The following is an 18,511-nucleotide window of genomic DNA, read 5'->3' on the forward strand; positions in this document are numbered from 1 at the left end:
GGAGAAATTTATGGAGGAAATTCCAGCACTTCAGAGCCTTGGCTGTTGAAATATAGCCCGCAGTGATAAAGCAGTTAAAATTGAACAAGTTCCCAGAATGTTGAAGGAAGTAACGGAGGGAATTGTGAGAGCTCTTGCATGATCTACAACTGTGGGTGAGTTACCTGATGACTGGAGAGTAGCTAATGTTGTACCTTTCTTTAAGAAAGGTTGTAAGGAGAAACCAGAGAACTGTAGACTGAGAGTCTGACTTTGGCTGTGGGTAAATTGTTGGAAGTGATTTTAAAATATAGAGTTTATGGCTGTTTAGAGAGGCAAAAATTGATTAGGGATGGTTTGCACGGCTTTTGTACGAGGAAAACCATATCTCTCAAACTTTGAGTTTTTTGAGAAAGTTACCAAAAAGATTGAGGCAGAGCAGTAGACATTGTTTACTTGAATTTTAGTAAAGCCTGAGAGAAGGTTCCACATGGTGCATTAATTAGTAAAGTTAGGTCACATGGGATTCAGGCTGAATTGGATACACAATTGGCTTAATGATAGGAGACAAAGAGAGGTGGTAGGAGGGTGCTATTCACACTGTGGGCCTTCACCAGCGGTGTTCCACAGGGATCAGTTCTAGTCCTCTTTTGTCATTTATATAAATGATTTGGATGAGAATATAGAAGGCATAGTTAGTAAGATTGCTGATGAAACCAAAATTGGTGGCATAGGAGACAGTAAAGAATGTTTTCTAAGATTACAAAGGGGTCTTGATCAAATGGGTCAGTGGGCTGAAAAATGGCAGATGGAGTTCAATCTGGGTAAGTGCGAGTTATTGCATTTTGGTACAGCAAACAAGGGTAGGGCTTATACAATTATTGGTAGGGCCTTGGGTAGTGTTGGAGAACAGAGGGACCGAGGGGTTCAGATACATAATTCTTTGCAGTTTGCGTCACATACATACAGGGCGGTTAAAACGTCATTTGGCATGCTTGTCTTCAATGCTCAGTCTTTGAAGTATTACTGCTGAGAAGTCATGTTGCGGTTATACAGAAGAGTGGGTAGGCCTTTTCTGGAATACAGAGGAACCTTGATTATCCGGCAAGATCACAAGGTCCCGATGCTTGGCTAAATTATGTTATATGGTATTCGATTAACCAAACGAAATACTCCCTGCCTGTGTCCTTCGGATAAACGTGTCCGCTTAGGGTCACCCAGTTATGGGCTGGATATTAATATGTTGGAGAGGGTTCAGAAGAGATTTGTCAGGGTGATGCTAGGTGTGGAAGGTTTGAATTATCAAGAGAGGCTGAATAGGCTGGGGCTTTTTTCACTGGAGCTTAGATTGAGAGGTGTCTCTATAGAAGTTGATACAAAAAGACGGGTATAGATAAGGTTAATGGTACTTGTCCTCCCCCTAGGATGGGGGAATTTCAAGACGAGCGATATTTTTAAGGTGAGAGAGGAGAGGTTTAAAGAAAGGACATGGGGGCAAACAATGAACTTCCTGAGGAAGTCATGGATGTGGGTACAATTACAATGTTTAAAAGACATGTGGATAAGTATCTGAATAGGAAAGGTTTGGAGGGAGGGATATCGGCCAGGAACTGGCAGGTGGGACTTGTTTAGTTTGGGATTATGTTTGGCATGGATTAGTTGGACTGAAGGGTCCATTTCTGTGCTGTATGACTGAGAATGCAATAATAGGACGGGTGTACACATATTTAAAACAGGAGATGAAAATATTAATAATTGAGGCATTGTTTCATTGACACTCAATGTGGTGTTAGAATTTGAGGGATTTTAAGGCATAAAACACTTATTTACAATCTTAAAGTCCCAAATTCTTAATGCGATCCCAGTTGTGCCTGACCTGATGAGGAATGAGCAGGCAGTATTTATGAACTAAGCAAAGGTTTCTTAAGTAAGATTTTAGATAGACTTAACAATTAGTAATGAAAACATCATGGAAGTTTCTTATTCTCCACAGGCCTAGGTTTCCTTGAGTGCAAATGGTACATGTGAAGTATGTCATCTTCTGTCTCTGAGCTGACTTAAGCATTGATAGAACTGTCAAAAGAAGCCCCTAACTTTTATCATTAATTCTGACTGTCTCTGTCTCTGATTCCTTATCAGAGAATGGTCTGATTTAACTCCTCATTGTCTAAGGTTGGGCTTATCTGGTGTCAACTCATCTCGTGAACTAGAGACAAGTGCATCTCTGTTCACTTAGGCCTCGGAGATGCAGATTGAAATGCAACATCCTACTGATTTACATAAACAGCCCAAACCATTCATGCAGATTGAGTACAAGATAAGATGCCTTCATGAAATATTTGTGTCCTTATACCAAAGATATGGTTGATAGATCAATGTGTTAGTAAGATTAAGTCTGATGCAAAAAAATGTTCTTGTTTAACAATTGTCATCATACTGAAGTCCTGTTGAGTTCAAATTGTTTGCTGATTCCTTTAGAACTGACATAAGCCTTAATCAGTACATTCTCCTTACAGGGCTGGTAATTTGTGTTGTTGTTTTTGAAACCTGCTGTTTAATGATCTCCCTCAGCAGGCAGAAATTTAATCTGAATGTGTTTTTAAAAAAGAACTGGCTATGGTAAAATCCTAAAATACTAAAATAAAGCAAAGTGGAACTTTCAGTATTAGAAAATTAACAAAGTTTTACTTAGATCAGCAAGAACAAACAAGATGAATGAATGGAACTTGGTGTGAGTTAGAGCATGGACAACAGACATTTAGATAGGGGCAAATTTGCGATTGCAAAAGGAAGTGTTACTGGAATATTATGTAGTTTTGGCAGATGAGAGCAAGAACCAAAGGCTGGATAGTTGAGTTTGAAAACGTGGATGTAAGTTTGCTTGCTGAACTGGAAGGTTCATTTTCAGACGTTTCATCACCATACTAGGTAACATCAGTGAGCCTCGGATGAAGCACCGCTGATGATGATAGAGTATGGTGATGAAATGTCTGAAAATGAACCTTCCAACTCAGCGAGCAAACTTACATCCAATACCTCAATCTGAGCTGCAAAGTTTGAAAATGTATTTAGAATGTGTTTTCCAGAAATGGGCATAAAAACTAATAGGATTGTGTGGACCAAAGAGGTGAGAAGGAGGGTGATACCAGGAAGAGTTCCTAGACTGCCTTCTGTGTGGTTGATGCACTGTAGGTTAGTTAACATCAGGTGGAACTCTAAATAGCTATGAAAGTGGATTCAGAAATCCAAATGGAAAATGAGATTATGGAAAGTAAAAAGTAGTGAACTTGAGGAAAATAATTGAGATGGAGTTTGAAATAACCAGGGTTGAGAAATTCTATTGTAGAAAGTGAAGTAAGAACATAATAAAGATATCACAGAAACCTTTTATGCCAGTTGGTGAGTGGTCGAGAATAAGAATTTGAAATAAGAGGTGAAAAGGGGTGGAACAAGGTCATAGAACATAGAAGAATACAGCGCAGAACAGGCCCTTTGGCCCTCGATGTTGCGCCGATCCAAGCCCACCTAACCTATAGTAGCCCACTATCCTCCATATGCCCATCCAATGCCCGCTTAAATGCCCATAAAGAGGGAGCGTCCACCACCGCTACTGGCAGGGCATTCCATGAACTCACAATTCGCTGAGTAAAGAATCTACCCCTAACATCTGTCCTATACCTACCACCCCTTAATTTAAAGCTATGCCCCCTCGTAATAGCTGACTCCATACGTGGAAAAAGGTTCTCACGGTCAACCCTATATAAACCCCTAATCATCTTGTACACCTCTATCAAGTCACCCCTAAACCTTCTTTTCTCCAATGAAAACAACCCCAAGTGCCTCAGCCTTTCCTCATACAATCTTCCTACCATACCAGGCAACATCCTGGTAAACCTCCTCTGCACCCGTTCCAGTGCGTCCACATCCTTCCTATAGTATGGCGACCAAAACTGCACACAATACTCCAGATGCGGCCGCACCAGAGTCTTATACAACTGCAACATGATCTCAGGACTCCAGAACTCAATTCCTCTACCAATAAAAGCCAGTACGCCATATGCCTTCTTCACCGCACTATTTACCTGGGTGGCAACTTTCAAAGATCTGTGTACATGGACACCAAGATCCCTCTGCTCATCCACACTACCAAGTATCCGACCATTAGCCCAGTACCCCATCTTTTTGTTACTCTTACCAAAGTGAATCACCTCACACTTAGCTACATTGAACTCCATTTGCCACCTTTCAGCCCAGTTCTGCAGCTTATCTATATCCCGCTGTAACCTGCCACATCCTTCCTCACTGTCAGCAACTCCTCTGACTTTTGTATCATCCGCAAACTTGCTCACCCAATCTTCTAGCCCCTCCTCCAGGTCATTTATAAAAATGACAAACAGCAATGGTCCCAAAACAGATCCTTGCGGAACACCGCTAGTAACTGCACTCCATGATGAACCTTTACCATCAACTACTACCCTCTGTCTTCTTCCAGCCAGCCAATTCCTAATCCAAACCTCCAACTCACCCTCAATGCCATACCTCCGTACTTTTTGAAGTAGCCTACCATGGGGAACCTTATCAAACGCCTTACTAAAATCCATATACACCACATCTACCGCTTTCCCCTTGTCCACCTCCTTAGTCACCTTCTCAAAGAATTCAATAAGGTTTTTGAGGCACGACCTGCCCTTCACAAAACCATGCTGACTATCCTTGATCACATTATTCCTATCCAGATGTTCATAAATCCTATTCCTTACAATTCTCTCTAAGACTTTGCCCACATCAGAAGTGAGACTCACCAGGCCTATAGTTACTAGGGGTTATCCTTACTTCCCTTCTTGAACAAGGGAACCACATTTGCTAGCCTCCAGTCTTCTGGCACTACTCCTGTAGACAACGAGGACATAAAAGTCAAGGCCAATGGCTCTGCAATCTCCTCCCTTGCTTCCCAGAGAATCCTAGGATAAATGCCATCAGGCCCAGGGGACTTATCTATTTTCACCCTTTCCAGAATTTCCAACACCTCTTCTCTACATACCTCAAAGCCATTCATTCTACTTAATTGTGACTCAGTATTCACATCGGCAACAATGTCCTGTTCCTGAGTGAATACTGACGTAAAGTATTCATTCAGTGTCTCCCCAATCTCTTCAGCCTCCATACCTATAGAAAGCCTTAGGGTTTTCCCTAATCCTACCAACTAAGGACCTTTCATGTCCCCTCCTTGCTGCTCTTAGCTCTCTCTTCAGGTCCTTCCTGGCTACCTTATAACTCTCAATCGCCCCAATTGAACCTTCACGCCTCATCTTTACATAGGCCGCCCTCTTCCATTTAACAAGGGATTCCAATTCCTTATTAAACCACGGCTTCCTCTCACGACCCTTTCTTCCCTGCCTGACAGGTACATACTTATCAAGGACTTTCAATAGTTGCTCCTTGAACAAGCTCCACATATCAATTACGCCCTTGCCTTGAAGCTTACTTTTCCAAGCCACGCATCCTAAGTCATGCCTCACCGCATCATAATTTCCCTGCCCCCAGCTATAACTCTTGCCCTGCAGTGCACAGTTATCCCTCTCCATCACTAGAGTAAAAGTCACTGAATTGTGGTCACTGTCCCCAAAGTGCTCACCTACCTCTAATTCTAACACCTGGCCTGGTTCGTTACCCAGAACCAAATCCAGTATGGCCTCACCTCTTGTTGGCCTATCTACATATTGTGTCAGGAAACCCTCCTGCACACATTGGACAAACACCGACCCATCTAACGAACTAGAGCTATAGCTTTCCCAATCAATATCAGGAAAGTTAAAGTCCCCCATAACAACCACCCTATTACTTTCACTCTTCTCCTGAATCATCCTCGCAATCCTTTCTTCTACGTTTCTAGGACTATTAGGAGGCCTGTAAAAAAAATCCTAACAGGGTGAGCTCACCTTTCCTATTCCTAACCTCAGCCCAAACTACCTCAGATGGCGAGTCTTCTTCCAGCGTCCTTTCCACCACTGTAATACGATCTTTGACAAGCAATGCCACACCTCCCCCTCTTTTACCCCCACCTCTGACCCTACTAAAATATTTAAACACTGGAACCTGCAACAGCCAATCCTGTCCCTGTTCTACCCATGTCTCCGTAATAGCCACAACATCGAAGTCCCAGGTACCAACCCATGCTGCAAGTTCACCACCTTATTTCGTATACTTCTTGCATTGAAGTTACACACTTCAAGCCACTTTCCTGTTTACAGGCACCCTCCTTTGAGATTGATGCCATGATCCTAACCTCCCTACACTCCAGGTCCTGCACCCTAAAGCTACAGTCTAGGTTCCCATGCCCCTGCAGAGTTAGTTTAAACCCCCCCCCCCCCCCCCCCCCCCCCCCCCCAAGAGCACTAGCAAACCTCCCGCCAAGGATACTGGTGCCCCTCAGGTTCAGGTGCAGACCATCCTGTTTATAGAGGTCCCACCTTCCCCAGAAAGAACCCCAGTTATCCAAATACCGGAATCCCTCCCTCCTGCACCATCCCTGTAGCCACGCATTTAACTGTTCTCTCTCCCTATTCCTCGACTCTCTATCACGTGGCACGGGTAACAAACCAGAGACAACAACTCTGTTCGTTCTAACTCTGAGCTTCCAACCTAGCTCCCTGAAAGCCTGCCTAACATCCTCAGCCCTCCTCCTACCTATGTCGTTGGTGCCAATGTGGACCATGACTTCGGGCTGCTCCCCCTCAATCCCTTAAGGACCCGGAAAACACGATCAGAGACATCACGTACCCTTGCACCTGGGAGGCAACATACCAAACGTGAGTCTCTCTTGCCCCCACAAAACCGCCTATCTGTGCCCCGAACTATCGAGTCCCCAATTACTATTGCTCTGCTCTTCTCCACCCTTCCCTTCTGAGCAACGGGGACAGGCTCCATGCCAGAGGCCTGAGCCCCATTACTTACCCCTGGTAAGTCGTCCCCCCCACAAGTATCCAAAACGGTATACTTGTTCTTGAGGGGAACGGCCGCAGGGGGTCCCTGCACTGGCTGCTTCCTCCCAGTCCCCCTCACTGTCACCCATCTGTCTGCAATCTTTGGAGTTACAATTCCCTAAAGCTCCGATCTATGACCCCCTCTGCCTCCCGAATGATCCTAAGTTCATCCAACTCCAGCTCCAGTTCCCTAACACAGTCTTGGAGGAGCTGGAGATGGGTGCACTTCCTGCAAGTGTAATCAGCAGGGACATCCATGGCATCCCTCACTTCAAACATGTTGCAAGAGGAACATTGCACTGCCTTCACTGCCATCCCTCTAAAAGTAACCTTTTTTTAAAAAAAAAACTGGGTCTAAAGAATAGAACAAGCAAAATGCAGCACTTACCTACTTACCACAACGGGTCTTATTATTAGGTTAGAGGAGGAGGGAGCTTTTATAGGGAAAAGACCTGCGCGCTTTTATAGGGAAAAGACCTACCCAGCTGCCCCTCTGGTCTTCATCACTTCCCCCTGCTGCTCCCGCCCTTTCTGTGAGGAGAAAAAAAAACACCGCTGCCTGCTACCGGTAAGTAATTTTAAAACAAACTGTCTCACCTTAGCTGTAGCCTTCTGGGTTCCTTTACACTCTGCTGCTGCTCGCACTCAAAAAAAAACTTAAAGGATGCAAAAGTGTCAGATAAGAAATGGGACGGACCAATATGATAGAGAAACAGTTTATACTCAAACTGGATAAGAACTTTACCTGGCAAAGAAAAAACAGATGACTAAAGAAGAAAGGAGTACAGAAATTTCAAGAAAAGATGAAAATGTGTAAACCCTGGTGAACTGAAGTGCATAAAGAACAACAAAACAGAGAGTATGTGCTTTAAAAAAAAGAGCTTGAATATGGGACATCAAATTCAATACAATTGTTTTAAAGTTCTATTTGGGGAAACATCAAGAGGATTATTGAAGCTCACAATGATAATGTTCCTAATTAAAGTAAGGAATGGTTGGCATGTTGGTGAATTAATGGCAGTCAGTATTTTTGGTAGATGATAAGGATGTGCCATTTCACTCAATAAAACTAATCTTGTATCAGGGACAAGGACTCACCATAATTCACATGAGCAAAATAATAGGACTGGAGAAAATATGATGGTAAAAAGTGACAAATCCTCAAAATACAGTATGCATCTCAATACATTGAAAAAAAGAATTTTAATCTTTGGTATTACCCTAACTATAATTCTCTAAATTTCTTGCAATTCAGAAACTCTTCCTTTGGAGCAGAACATTGCAAATTCTATGCAGCTCCTTCAGAGAGGTTATAAATGGAAAACCAGAAAATTACAGGCCAGAAATAGATGGTGACACCTTGCAAAATGTCCATATTACAGAGGAGGAAGTACTGGATGTCTTGAAACGCATAAAGGTGGATAAATCCCCAGGACTTAATCAGGTGTACCCGAGAACTCTGTGGGAAGCTAGAGAAGTGATTGCTGGGTCTCTTGCTGAGATATTTGTATCATCGATAGTCACAGCTGAGATGCTGGAAGACTGGAGGTTGGCAAACGTGGTGCTACTGTTTAAAAAGGGCGGTAAAGACAAGCCAGGAAACTATAGACCAGTGAGCCTGACATCGGTGGTGGGCAAGTTGTTGGAGTGAATCCTGAGGGACAGGATGTACATGTATTTGGAAAGGCAAGGACTGATTAGGGATAGTCAACTTGGCTTTGTGCATGGGAAATCGTGTCTCACATACTTGATTGAGTTTTTTGAAGAAGGAACAAAGAGGATTGATGAGCGCAGAGCAGTAGATATGATCTATATTGACTTCAGTAAGGCGTTTGACAAGGTTCCCCATGGGAGACTGATTAGCAAAATTAGATGTCATGGAATACAGGGAGAACTAGCCATTTGGATACAGAACTGGCTAAAGGGTAGAAGACCGAGGGTGGTGGTGGAGGGTTGTTTCTCAGACTGGAGGCCTGTGACCAGTGGAGTGCCACAAGGATCAGTACTGGGTCCTCTACTTTTTGTCACATACATAAATGATTTGGATGTGAGCATAAGAGGTACAGTTAATAAGTTTGCAGATGACACCAAAATTGGAGTTGTAGTGGACAGCGAAGAGGGTTACCTCAGATTACAACAGGATCTTGACCAGATGGGCCAATGGGCTGAGAAGTGGCAGATGGAGTTTAATTCAGCTAAATGTGAGGTGCTGCATTTTGGGAAAGCAAATCTTAGCAGAACTTATACACTTAATGGTAAGGTCCTAGGGAGTGTTGCTGAACAAAGAGACCTTGGAGTGCAGGTTCATAGCTCCTTGAAAATGGAGTCGCAGGTAGATAGGATTGTGAAGAAGGCGTTTGGTATGCTTTCTTTTATTGGTCAGAGTATTGAGTATAGGAGTTGGGAGATCATGTTGTGGCTGAACAGGACATTGGTTAGGCCACTACTGGAATATAGCATTCAATTCTGGTCTCCTTCCTATCGGAAAGATGTTGTGAAATTTGAAAGGGTTCTGAAAAGATTTACGAGGATGTTGCCATGGCTGGAGGATTTGAGCTATATGGAGAGGCTGAACAGGCTGGGGCTGTTTTCCCTGGAGCATCGAAGGCTGAGAGGTGACCTTAGAGGTTTACAAAATTGAGGGGCATGGATAGAATAAATAGACAAAGTCTTTTCCCTGAGGTGGTGAGTCCAGAACTAGAGGGCATAGGTTTAGGGTAAGAGGGGAAAGCTATAAAAGGAGACCTAAGGAGCAACTTTTTCACACTGAAGGTGGTACGTGTATGGAATGAGCTGCCAGAGGAAGTGGTGGAGGCTGGTACAATTGCAACATTTAAAGGCATCTGGATGGGTATATGAATGGGAAGGGTTTGGAGGGATATGGGCCGGGTGCTGGCAGGTTGGACTTGATTGGGTTGGGATATCTAGTCGGCAAGGATGGGTTGGACCAAAGGGTCTGTTTCCATGCTGTACATCTCTATGACGAGACTCTAATTCATGATTTGGTGATGTGAGTCAAACTGCAACAGTCTGGGTGAGGCAACTGGTGCAGTAGCCACATTTAGAGATGGGAAGTGCAAGCCAGGTTCCTATCAATGCCATGATGTTAATGCAGTGATACACAATAAGCCCCTGAATAAACTGGGGAGGACCTAATTAACAAATGAGCAGATATTTTGTCAGGAGGTGTGAACTGTGGTGCTGATAGGAGATCAGCTGAGAGTCGACAGGATCAACTATAGGAGGGTTGAGTTCAACAGCAAGTATTTAAAGATTATGTCCAGCCTGGCCACTTGTCAGGAAGGTCAATGTGTGTGTAAAATGCAGCTATCGGGTGGTTTTTTTAAGCTGACAGTGCTGAATACCTTGAAACAAAGGATGTCTATGATTATCCAAGAGGAAGTTGAGCCTGGGATAGTATCAGAAAAATATGAAGGTCAAAAAGTACTGATTGGATTTTAATTGGACAGAATAGCTGAGAGGGGAGAATTGAAAGGAATCCTGATGACAGGTATCTGAGGGCTAAAGAGCAAAACTGTCATAACTGGGTTGGGGGAATAAAGAAGAAATCAAGGTGTGATAGGTTGTATGTTTGCTCACTGAGCTGGTAGATTTGTTCTCAGGTGTTTCGTCACCATGCTAAGTAACATCACCAGGTGTGATAGCTTCACACCTAAAATGACAATCAAAATGTGCAGGCAAGTGGGGATGGAAAAATGGACATTAGATGGCTGACTAGAAAGGAACGTGTTAATTGTTGAACACCAAAATAAAGCTGCTGCTTGTGACATACATAGGCTAGTCCCAGCCACCCCTCCACAATGGCACAAAGACCCGCCTGGGTTTGCTTTGTGGCTTATTGATACTTCTGAATCAAACTATTCAGAGATGTTGTTAAATACCTCTGGAGCAGGTGGGATTTGAACCCATGCCTCCTGATTCAGAGCTAGGGACACTACAATAGTACCACAAGAGCCCTTCCTTGATATGCTTTGTTTTAAACTGTCTCGAAGTGTGATCACCAACAACTGAACTTTTTTTTCCCCCACCACCAAATCAATGTGATTCTTTTTTCTTGTTTTTAGCTTAACTGCCATCAGGAAAACACTTGTGGTTATTTGCCTACTTACATGCAAAACCCTTTATGGACACAGGGCCTGCTTTTTTTTTAATATTTGGAAGTGCACTTACATACAACCAAATGGTTTTCCCACCCCCAAATCACAGCTGGGTCAACTTTAGTTTTATAATATTGTGTTTTTAATGTATCCGAAAATACTCTTACTGGTTTTCAAATCGCCATGACTTTTTTTAACCATTAACTGCCACCAGTAAATTATCTATGTAGCCAATTTAGGAATTTACATGCAAATGCAAGCAAGCCATCAAACATGAGGGAGGGCTAGGGAAAGCAGAAGGGAATAAATCAAAATGGAGTTGGAGGAGGAATTGGGCCTGCTTATATTTTTCTTTTATCAAGGAGTGTTATACAGCCAAATGACTTTCCCACCACAAAATCACTGTTATTTTCTTTTTGTTTTTGACTTTTGTTCTTGTTTTTGACTATTAACCACCATATGCTGTCAATTAGAAGTTTATATGCACAGCCAATTATTGGCAAAGCAAACCATCAAAATGGGGAGGGAAGGGTAGGGAAAGCAGAAAGGGCAAAACAAAAGTTGGAGTGGGAATTCAGTGTGCTTTCTTATTTTCCAATCAACCCGTTGAGAGATGCTATTATACTCCCCTAAAGCAAGCTGGGACTTGAACCTGGGCCATCTGGCTCAGAAGTAGGAGCATTGCTACTGCACCATAAGAACCCTATAAGCTGGGTCTGCTTTTGTTTTTACTCGCCCTGTTCAGAGATATTATTACACATTAAGCAGGGGAGACTCAAACCCAGAGGTAGAGACAGTGCCACTGCACCACAAAAACCCTGAGTTCTCAAGCTTCTTCATCATGCTTGTAATCAAATGCCTTAATAATGTAGCAAAGAAGAAAAGGAGTAGATCCTGCGTTCCAGACTGCATTGCCACATTCAACATCCTGGCTAAAGTGCCCAAAGATATGCGGATTGAGCATCAAGCTGCTCAGTGCTGTGAAGACCCATCGCAAAACCTTGTGACCCTGAGTCAACATCACCTTGATTTCGGGGTCAGCCGATGATGACAACTTTCACTGGGGTAACAAAATTGCCCAGGATACTTATTGTAAATTACTATCCTTTATCCTCTGTTGGAGGACCACATATAAAGACTACAGGGAGATTGGGTGAGACTGGATTAGAACATTCCCAGCAATGAAACAGCCTGCCGATCCTACAGATGCTTTTGTATGATCTATGGCCATTTGTGTGACATGCCAGAGAATAATTGGCCCTTGCAAAATAATGCCTCAATGAGGAGTCAACGGCAAAGAAAAGTGCAAGATTAACACTGCATAAGGTACTTTTCCTGCAAGAATTTTTTTAGCCAAAGAATTGGACAGTAGAATCACTGACAGTTGAAATAGTTATTCATTTTCTTTGGATGAGAGAAAAGGTTTTTTTTTCTTTTATATGGGCCATTGAGCTGCTGCTGTCAGTACAAAACCATTCTAGCAATATGATTGTTAGAACCAGAAACATAATTTCTGTGCTTTATCTAGATATAAAATTGAAATCTAGAAGTCTTGTGCCACTGCAATGTTGTCTCTACCACCAACCGAGTAAATATTTACTTTGTACTGGCATAATTAACATGTACATGCCTAAATGTATGCATTTTGACAGTCAACTATTCGTGTAGCCAAAATTGTTAACTTTATCTTGCACTTGCAAATTCTGAGTGATTAGTAATCTTCTTGAGCCACACAGTTTGTGTGTGTGTGTGTGTGTGTGTGTGTGTGTGTGTGTGTGTAAGTAATCTCACAGTTCTTCCATGCAGAAATTCCAGGATTTTGATCTATCTGTGATGAAGGAGCACCAGTGTAACTTTGTTGGGACGTTTTTGAACCTGGTTGTTAATCTGCACCTTCCAGTGTTCTATATCATCCGCCGCCTCACTTCATTTTTTAAATGATGGTAGTTATGGGTATGGTAGGTGTTATCAAAGGAATTTAGCAATTTTTTGCAGTGCATCTTGAATATGGTACACAGATCTGCAGTTGTGCATTGATGGTTGATGGGGGTGTCAATCAAATGGCAAGTGGTAAATACATTACGAGCGTTGAATGTCTTGTGGATTGTTTCGCTCCACTCTTAGCTACACTTTCTGACGAGTGGATAGTATTCCATCATGCACATGACTTGTTCATGCACATGATGAGTTGAAAGTTAGAAAGTGATTTACTTGTCACAGAATTCCCTTTATCTGGCTTGCTCTTGTGGGCACAATATTTTAAAAGGCTGGTAAAGTTGGAGTAGAACCACTAAGTTCTGGAAATAATTATCAATCTTTTCAGGCTTAGGTATAATTTAGATTGCATGTAAGCATTTTTCAAGTATACCAGATGGCTGTCCAATATTTGCATTGGTTTAGAGTTTGTTCACAGAAGTGGTTTTGTGACGAAGAGCAGAGGCCTTGGAATTCAGCTAAATAGTACCATTCCTCAACTGTGAAGCCATTTTTGTTTGACCTTGTGTTTGGGGTGAGTAGGAGTATTTGAAATGATGGGTGTTGCACCTCCTTTGCTTACATGAGGAGAATGCTCTATAAAGAGGGATCGGATGTTGAGTGTGATGGAAAAGTGGACCAAATTATTCCAGAGCGAGCTAACCCTTTAGAATGCTGGGAGCAATGAGAAAGATCTGGCCTAAATGGTAGGAGATGATCTGATCAGTGAGAAGACTGGTGAGATACATGGTAAACCCCTCTCCTGGCTCTAGGAGAGAGGTGATGGGCTGAGAGCAGAGATTAGAAACTGGGACCTGTATGATTGATGGCCTTGCCAACCATAATGGAGAGCAACACTTGATTGACGGAAAAAGAATCCATTAGCACAAGAATAAAATTACAAGATGCAAGATGGGAGGAAGTGGAATCAAGGTAGCTGCTGCGGGAATCTTTGGGCCTTAAATATAGGTTGACAGTCTCTGCAGAAATGGGGACAGAAGTTGAAGATGGGAAGAGTTAAAAATAGGCCATGTAAAGGCTGCATAATGTTACTTTATCCATGTAGTATTGAAAAGAATATTGTACATTCCACACTAAGTAATCTAATCTAATCTAAAAAAACTAATTGAAAATGAAACATGAATGGCAATAAAATTTGAAACCGGGAGAAGCAACATAGCAAAAGAAAAAACAAAAAACTAAAAGCAAATTAGTAACCTAGTGGAAGAAGCAGGACCAAAGGTTATAATCTCTGGATTACTCAGTGCCACGTGCTAGTGAGAGTAGGAATAGGAAGATAGGGCCAATAAATCAGTGGCTAAGAAGTTGGTGCAGAGGGTAGGGATTCTTTTTTTTAAATCATTGGAATCTCTTCTGGGGCAGAAAAGACCTGTTCAAAATGGATGGGTTTCACTTGAGCTGGACAGGGTGTAATATCCTGGCAGGGAGATTTGCTGGCTCTGTTTATGAGCCTTTAGACTAATAAAGAGGGGGATTAGGGTGATCCTAAGTACTAATGAGAATAGAGATATATGAAGATGGTTCTGAAGCTAAAGAGAACAAGTTAATTAGAGAAGGCAAGCAAGAGCAAGTCAGAGAATGAGGTAACTGAACAGTTAAACTATTTATTTGAATGAAAGGGGTCTTGCAGGTAAGGCAGATCAGCTCGGTATGTTTTGAAACATGGGACTGGGACATTATAGCTATTACAGAAACATGGCTGAGGGAGGGACAGGACTGGCAGCTTGATGTTCTGAGTTTAGATGCTATAGAAAGGAACTTGAGAGGAGGAGAAATAGTGTTTTTAATGAGGGAAAACATTACTGCTGTACTTCAAGGATATTTTTGAGGGATCATTCAGTGAAGGTGCATGGCTAGAACCCGGAAATAAAAAGATGATCACCTTGAGCAAATATGTAGAGACATCTTAGATATATGCAAGAAGAATAGGGTTCTAATAGTAGGAGATGTTATCTTTCCAAACTTCGACTGGGACTGCCATAGTGTTAAGGACTTGGATGGTGAAGAATTTGTGTTCAATAATTTTCTTATATGTGTAGATGTGTTACTAGAGAAGAAGCAAAACTTGACCTCTTTGGAAATAAGACAAGGCAAGTGACTGAAGTGTTAGTGAGGGAGCATTTTGGGACCAGTGATCGTAATTCTGTTAGTTTAAAATAGTTATGGAAAAGGTTAGGCCTTGTATAAAAATTGAGTTCTTTATTGGAGTAAGGCAAATTTTGAAAGTATGAAACAGGAACTTTCAAAAGTTGATTGGGGTAGTCTGTTTGCAGATAAAGGGATGACTGGCAAGTGGGAGACTTCCAAAAGTGAGATAACAAGAGTTCAGAGACATAATGTTCCTGTTAGGGTGATGGGTAAGGGTGGTAAGAGTAGGGAACAATGAATGAATAAAGATATTGAGGTTTCAGTCAAGAATAAGAAGACAACACATTTTAGGTAGAGACAACTGAAATCAAGTAAATCCCTTGAAGAATGTAAGGAATGTAAGGGCATTCTCAGGAGGGAAATCAGGAGGGGGAAATAAATGGGATATGAGATAGCCTTGGCAGATAAGTTTAAGGACAATCCAAAGAGATTATACAAGTACATTAAGAGCAAAAGAGCAACTAGGGAGAGAATGCAGCTCCTTAGAGATCAATGAGATCATCTGTGAGTGGAACCACAGGAGATGGGAGATAAACTAATATATCATGTCAACTTATATTGTAGAGAAAGACATGGAGGTTAGGGAACTTGTAAATAAAATATCTTGAAAACAATCCACATTACAATACAGGAGATGCTGGCGATCTTAAAAAAAAACATAAAGGTGGATAAATCTTCGGGACCTGAACAAGTGTATTCCTGGACCTTGTGGGAAATTAGGGGAAAAAATTATGGAACCCCTAACAGACATCTTTGTATAATCTATAGCTATGAGTGAGTTGCCAGAAGACTAGAGGTTGGCTACTGTTGGTGCCTCTATTGAAGAAAGGCTGGGATCTGTTGACTTGAGTCTGACATCAATGATGGGTACGTTATTGGAGGGGATTCTGAGAGAGAGAATTTGACTGCATTTGGAGAGGCAAGGACAGATTAAGGAAAGTCAGCATGGCATTGTTTGTGGGAAATCATGTCTCACAAATTTGATTGAGTTTTTTGAGGATGTCATCTAAAAGATTGAAGGCAGAGTTGTAGATGTTTTCTACATGAACTTTAATAAAACCTTTGATAAGGTTACACATGGTAGACTGATTAGTAAAATCGGTTCACATGGGATTCAGGGGAGAGATTGTCAAAGAAAGACGAAGGGTTGTGTTCAGTACTGGAGGCCTATGATTTGGATGAGAATATAGAAGGCATGGTTAGTAAGTTTGCAGATGACATCAAAATTGGTGGCATAGTAGACAGTGAAGAAGGTTACCTCAGATTACAAAGCGATCTCTATCAATTAGGTCAGTCAACTGAGGATTGGCAGATGGAGTTTAATTTGGATAAATGTGGCGTATAGCATTTTGGTAAAGTGAACAAGGGCAGGACTTTTAGTTAATGGTAGTCTCCTGGGTAGTGTTGTCAAACAGACCTCAGGGTTCAGGTGCATAGTTCTTTGAAAATTGCATCACAGGTAAACCGGGTAGTTAAGGTGTTTAGCACTTTTGCCTTCATTGCTCAGACCATTGAGTACAGCAGTTGGGACGTAATATTGAGGATATACAATACATTGGTGAAGCTACCTTTGGAGTACTGTGCACAGTTCTACAGCTACAGAAAAGATGTTAATAAACTGGAGAGGGTTCAGAAAAGATTTACCAGGATGTTGCTGGGACTGGTTTTAGGGAGAGACTGAATAGACTGGGACCTTTTTTCTCTGGAATGTAGGAGTTTGAGGAGTGACCTCAGAGGTTTATAGAATCATTTGGGGCATAGATAAGTCTATAGCCCTAGAGTGTGGGAGTTCAGTATTAGGGGGGATATTTTTAAGGTGAGAGGAGACTGTTTAAAAGGGACCTGAGATGCAACTTTTTCACACAGGATGGTTTGTATGTGCAGTAAACTACCAGAGGAAGTGATTGAGATTTTCAAAAAGCATATGCTGGAATCCAAAGTAGATAAGCAGGAGACTGAAGAACACAGCAACCGAGACAGCATCAGGAGGTGGAGAAGTCAACATTTCTGGTATAACCCTTCTTCAGGAATGAAGATAGTGATAGGGGGAGCTGCAGATAAAAGTGGGGTGGGGAGAGAGGCGGCATGGTGAGGTAGTAATAAGTGAACACAGGTAGAGGGTACGACCTGATTGGTCGATGTGAGGAATGAATCCAGTTGGTAACTGGAAGGAAGGGTCATTAGGTGGATTGGAAGGGAAGAGTCAGGGAATGCAGATACAGTTGCAACATTTACAAGACATTTGGACAGGTACGTGAATAGGAAAGGTTTAAAGGGATATCTGCCAAACGCAGGCAATTGGGGCTAGTTTTAGTTTGAGAAACTTGGTCAGCATGGATGAGTTAGACCAAAGGGTCTGTTTCTCATTCTAATTAAATGAGGGGGGAAATGTGTAGGAATGAAAAGAAAATTAATAAAAGTTATTTGCCATGAAGCTCAGATGTGTTTACAAAGGTAGGTGTGATGTTTTAAAATTCATTAAAACATGTTATTGCATCAGACATCCAAAAAGAAAATACTTCATCTTGTTTCTGCCAGTCTTTATAAATAAGCATTTACTTACAATTAAGGATCTCTTTAAGGTTAAAGCCAACTTTTTTCTTGCTTCTCAAACAGCACCAGTGTTAATCTCTGGTTTAGAGATATTAAATGTTTGGGGAGAGGCAAGGCTGTTCAGTGTTTGCTTGTGTTGGTAACTAACAAACCCAACTCATGTGGAAATATATCTCTGACTTGCATTTATTCTCTCAACTAAGAACACAAGTTGGGAGTCAGGTTGAATTATTTTCTTCTGTTTGACTGAACTGCTCAAACTTTAACCACTTGAACTGTTAGAGCTGGTAATGTAGAAGACCATTATAAGGAGTAGAACCCATTTAAATCTTCAGTAACTGTACGAAGTCTTGCAAGCTGGATTAAACAAAATGTTTTATTACAACTTTGTTTTAATACTAATTCTCTTACACAACCTTTACAATGTTGCCTTTGAGGTTTGTAATTTTTTTTGTTCATTGAAAATCTCATTCAGTAATCTTTTTAACTATGTTAGTAATGCAGTAGATTTTATGCCACCTAAAGTAGTTTGTTTTTATATTGTTTTCTTTCATGAAATAATGGGCTTTGACTATCTATTTTAAGATGATTAAAGTGAAATGGCTATTTTAAGATGTATGAAACTCCATAATAAAAAAATGTAACTATTGAAGCATAACTTATTTTGCTTAAACTTGCATATACAGTAAGAGAAAATGCTAAATTAGAGAAACTACAACGTTTCAATCATGCAAG

The 18,511-nt window shown here is 41.6% G+C and overlaps 1 protein-coding gene across 2 annotated transcripts in view; it reads left to right on the forward strand.

Annotated features, from left to right (window-relative positions):
* The window catches only part of slc9a8 (solute carrier family 9 member 8), a 76,303-nt gene that overhangs the window by 29,304 nt on the left and 28,488 nt on the right, over window positions 1-18,511 (forward strand). The gene's annotated exons all lie outside the window — the stretch shown is intronic.

Source organism: Chiloscyllium plagiosum, unplaced genomic scaffold (genome assembly GCF_037043375.1).
Source record: "Chiloscyllium plagiosum isolate Xiang-an unplaced genomic scaffold, Cpla_swu_hap1 HiC_scaffold_15, whole genome shotgun sequence".
NCBI lineage: Eukaryota > Metazoa > Chordata > Chondrichthyes > Orectolobiformes > Hemiscylliidae > Chiloscyllium > Chiloscyllium plagiosum.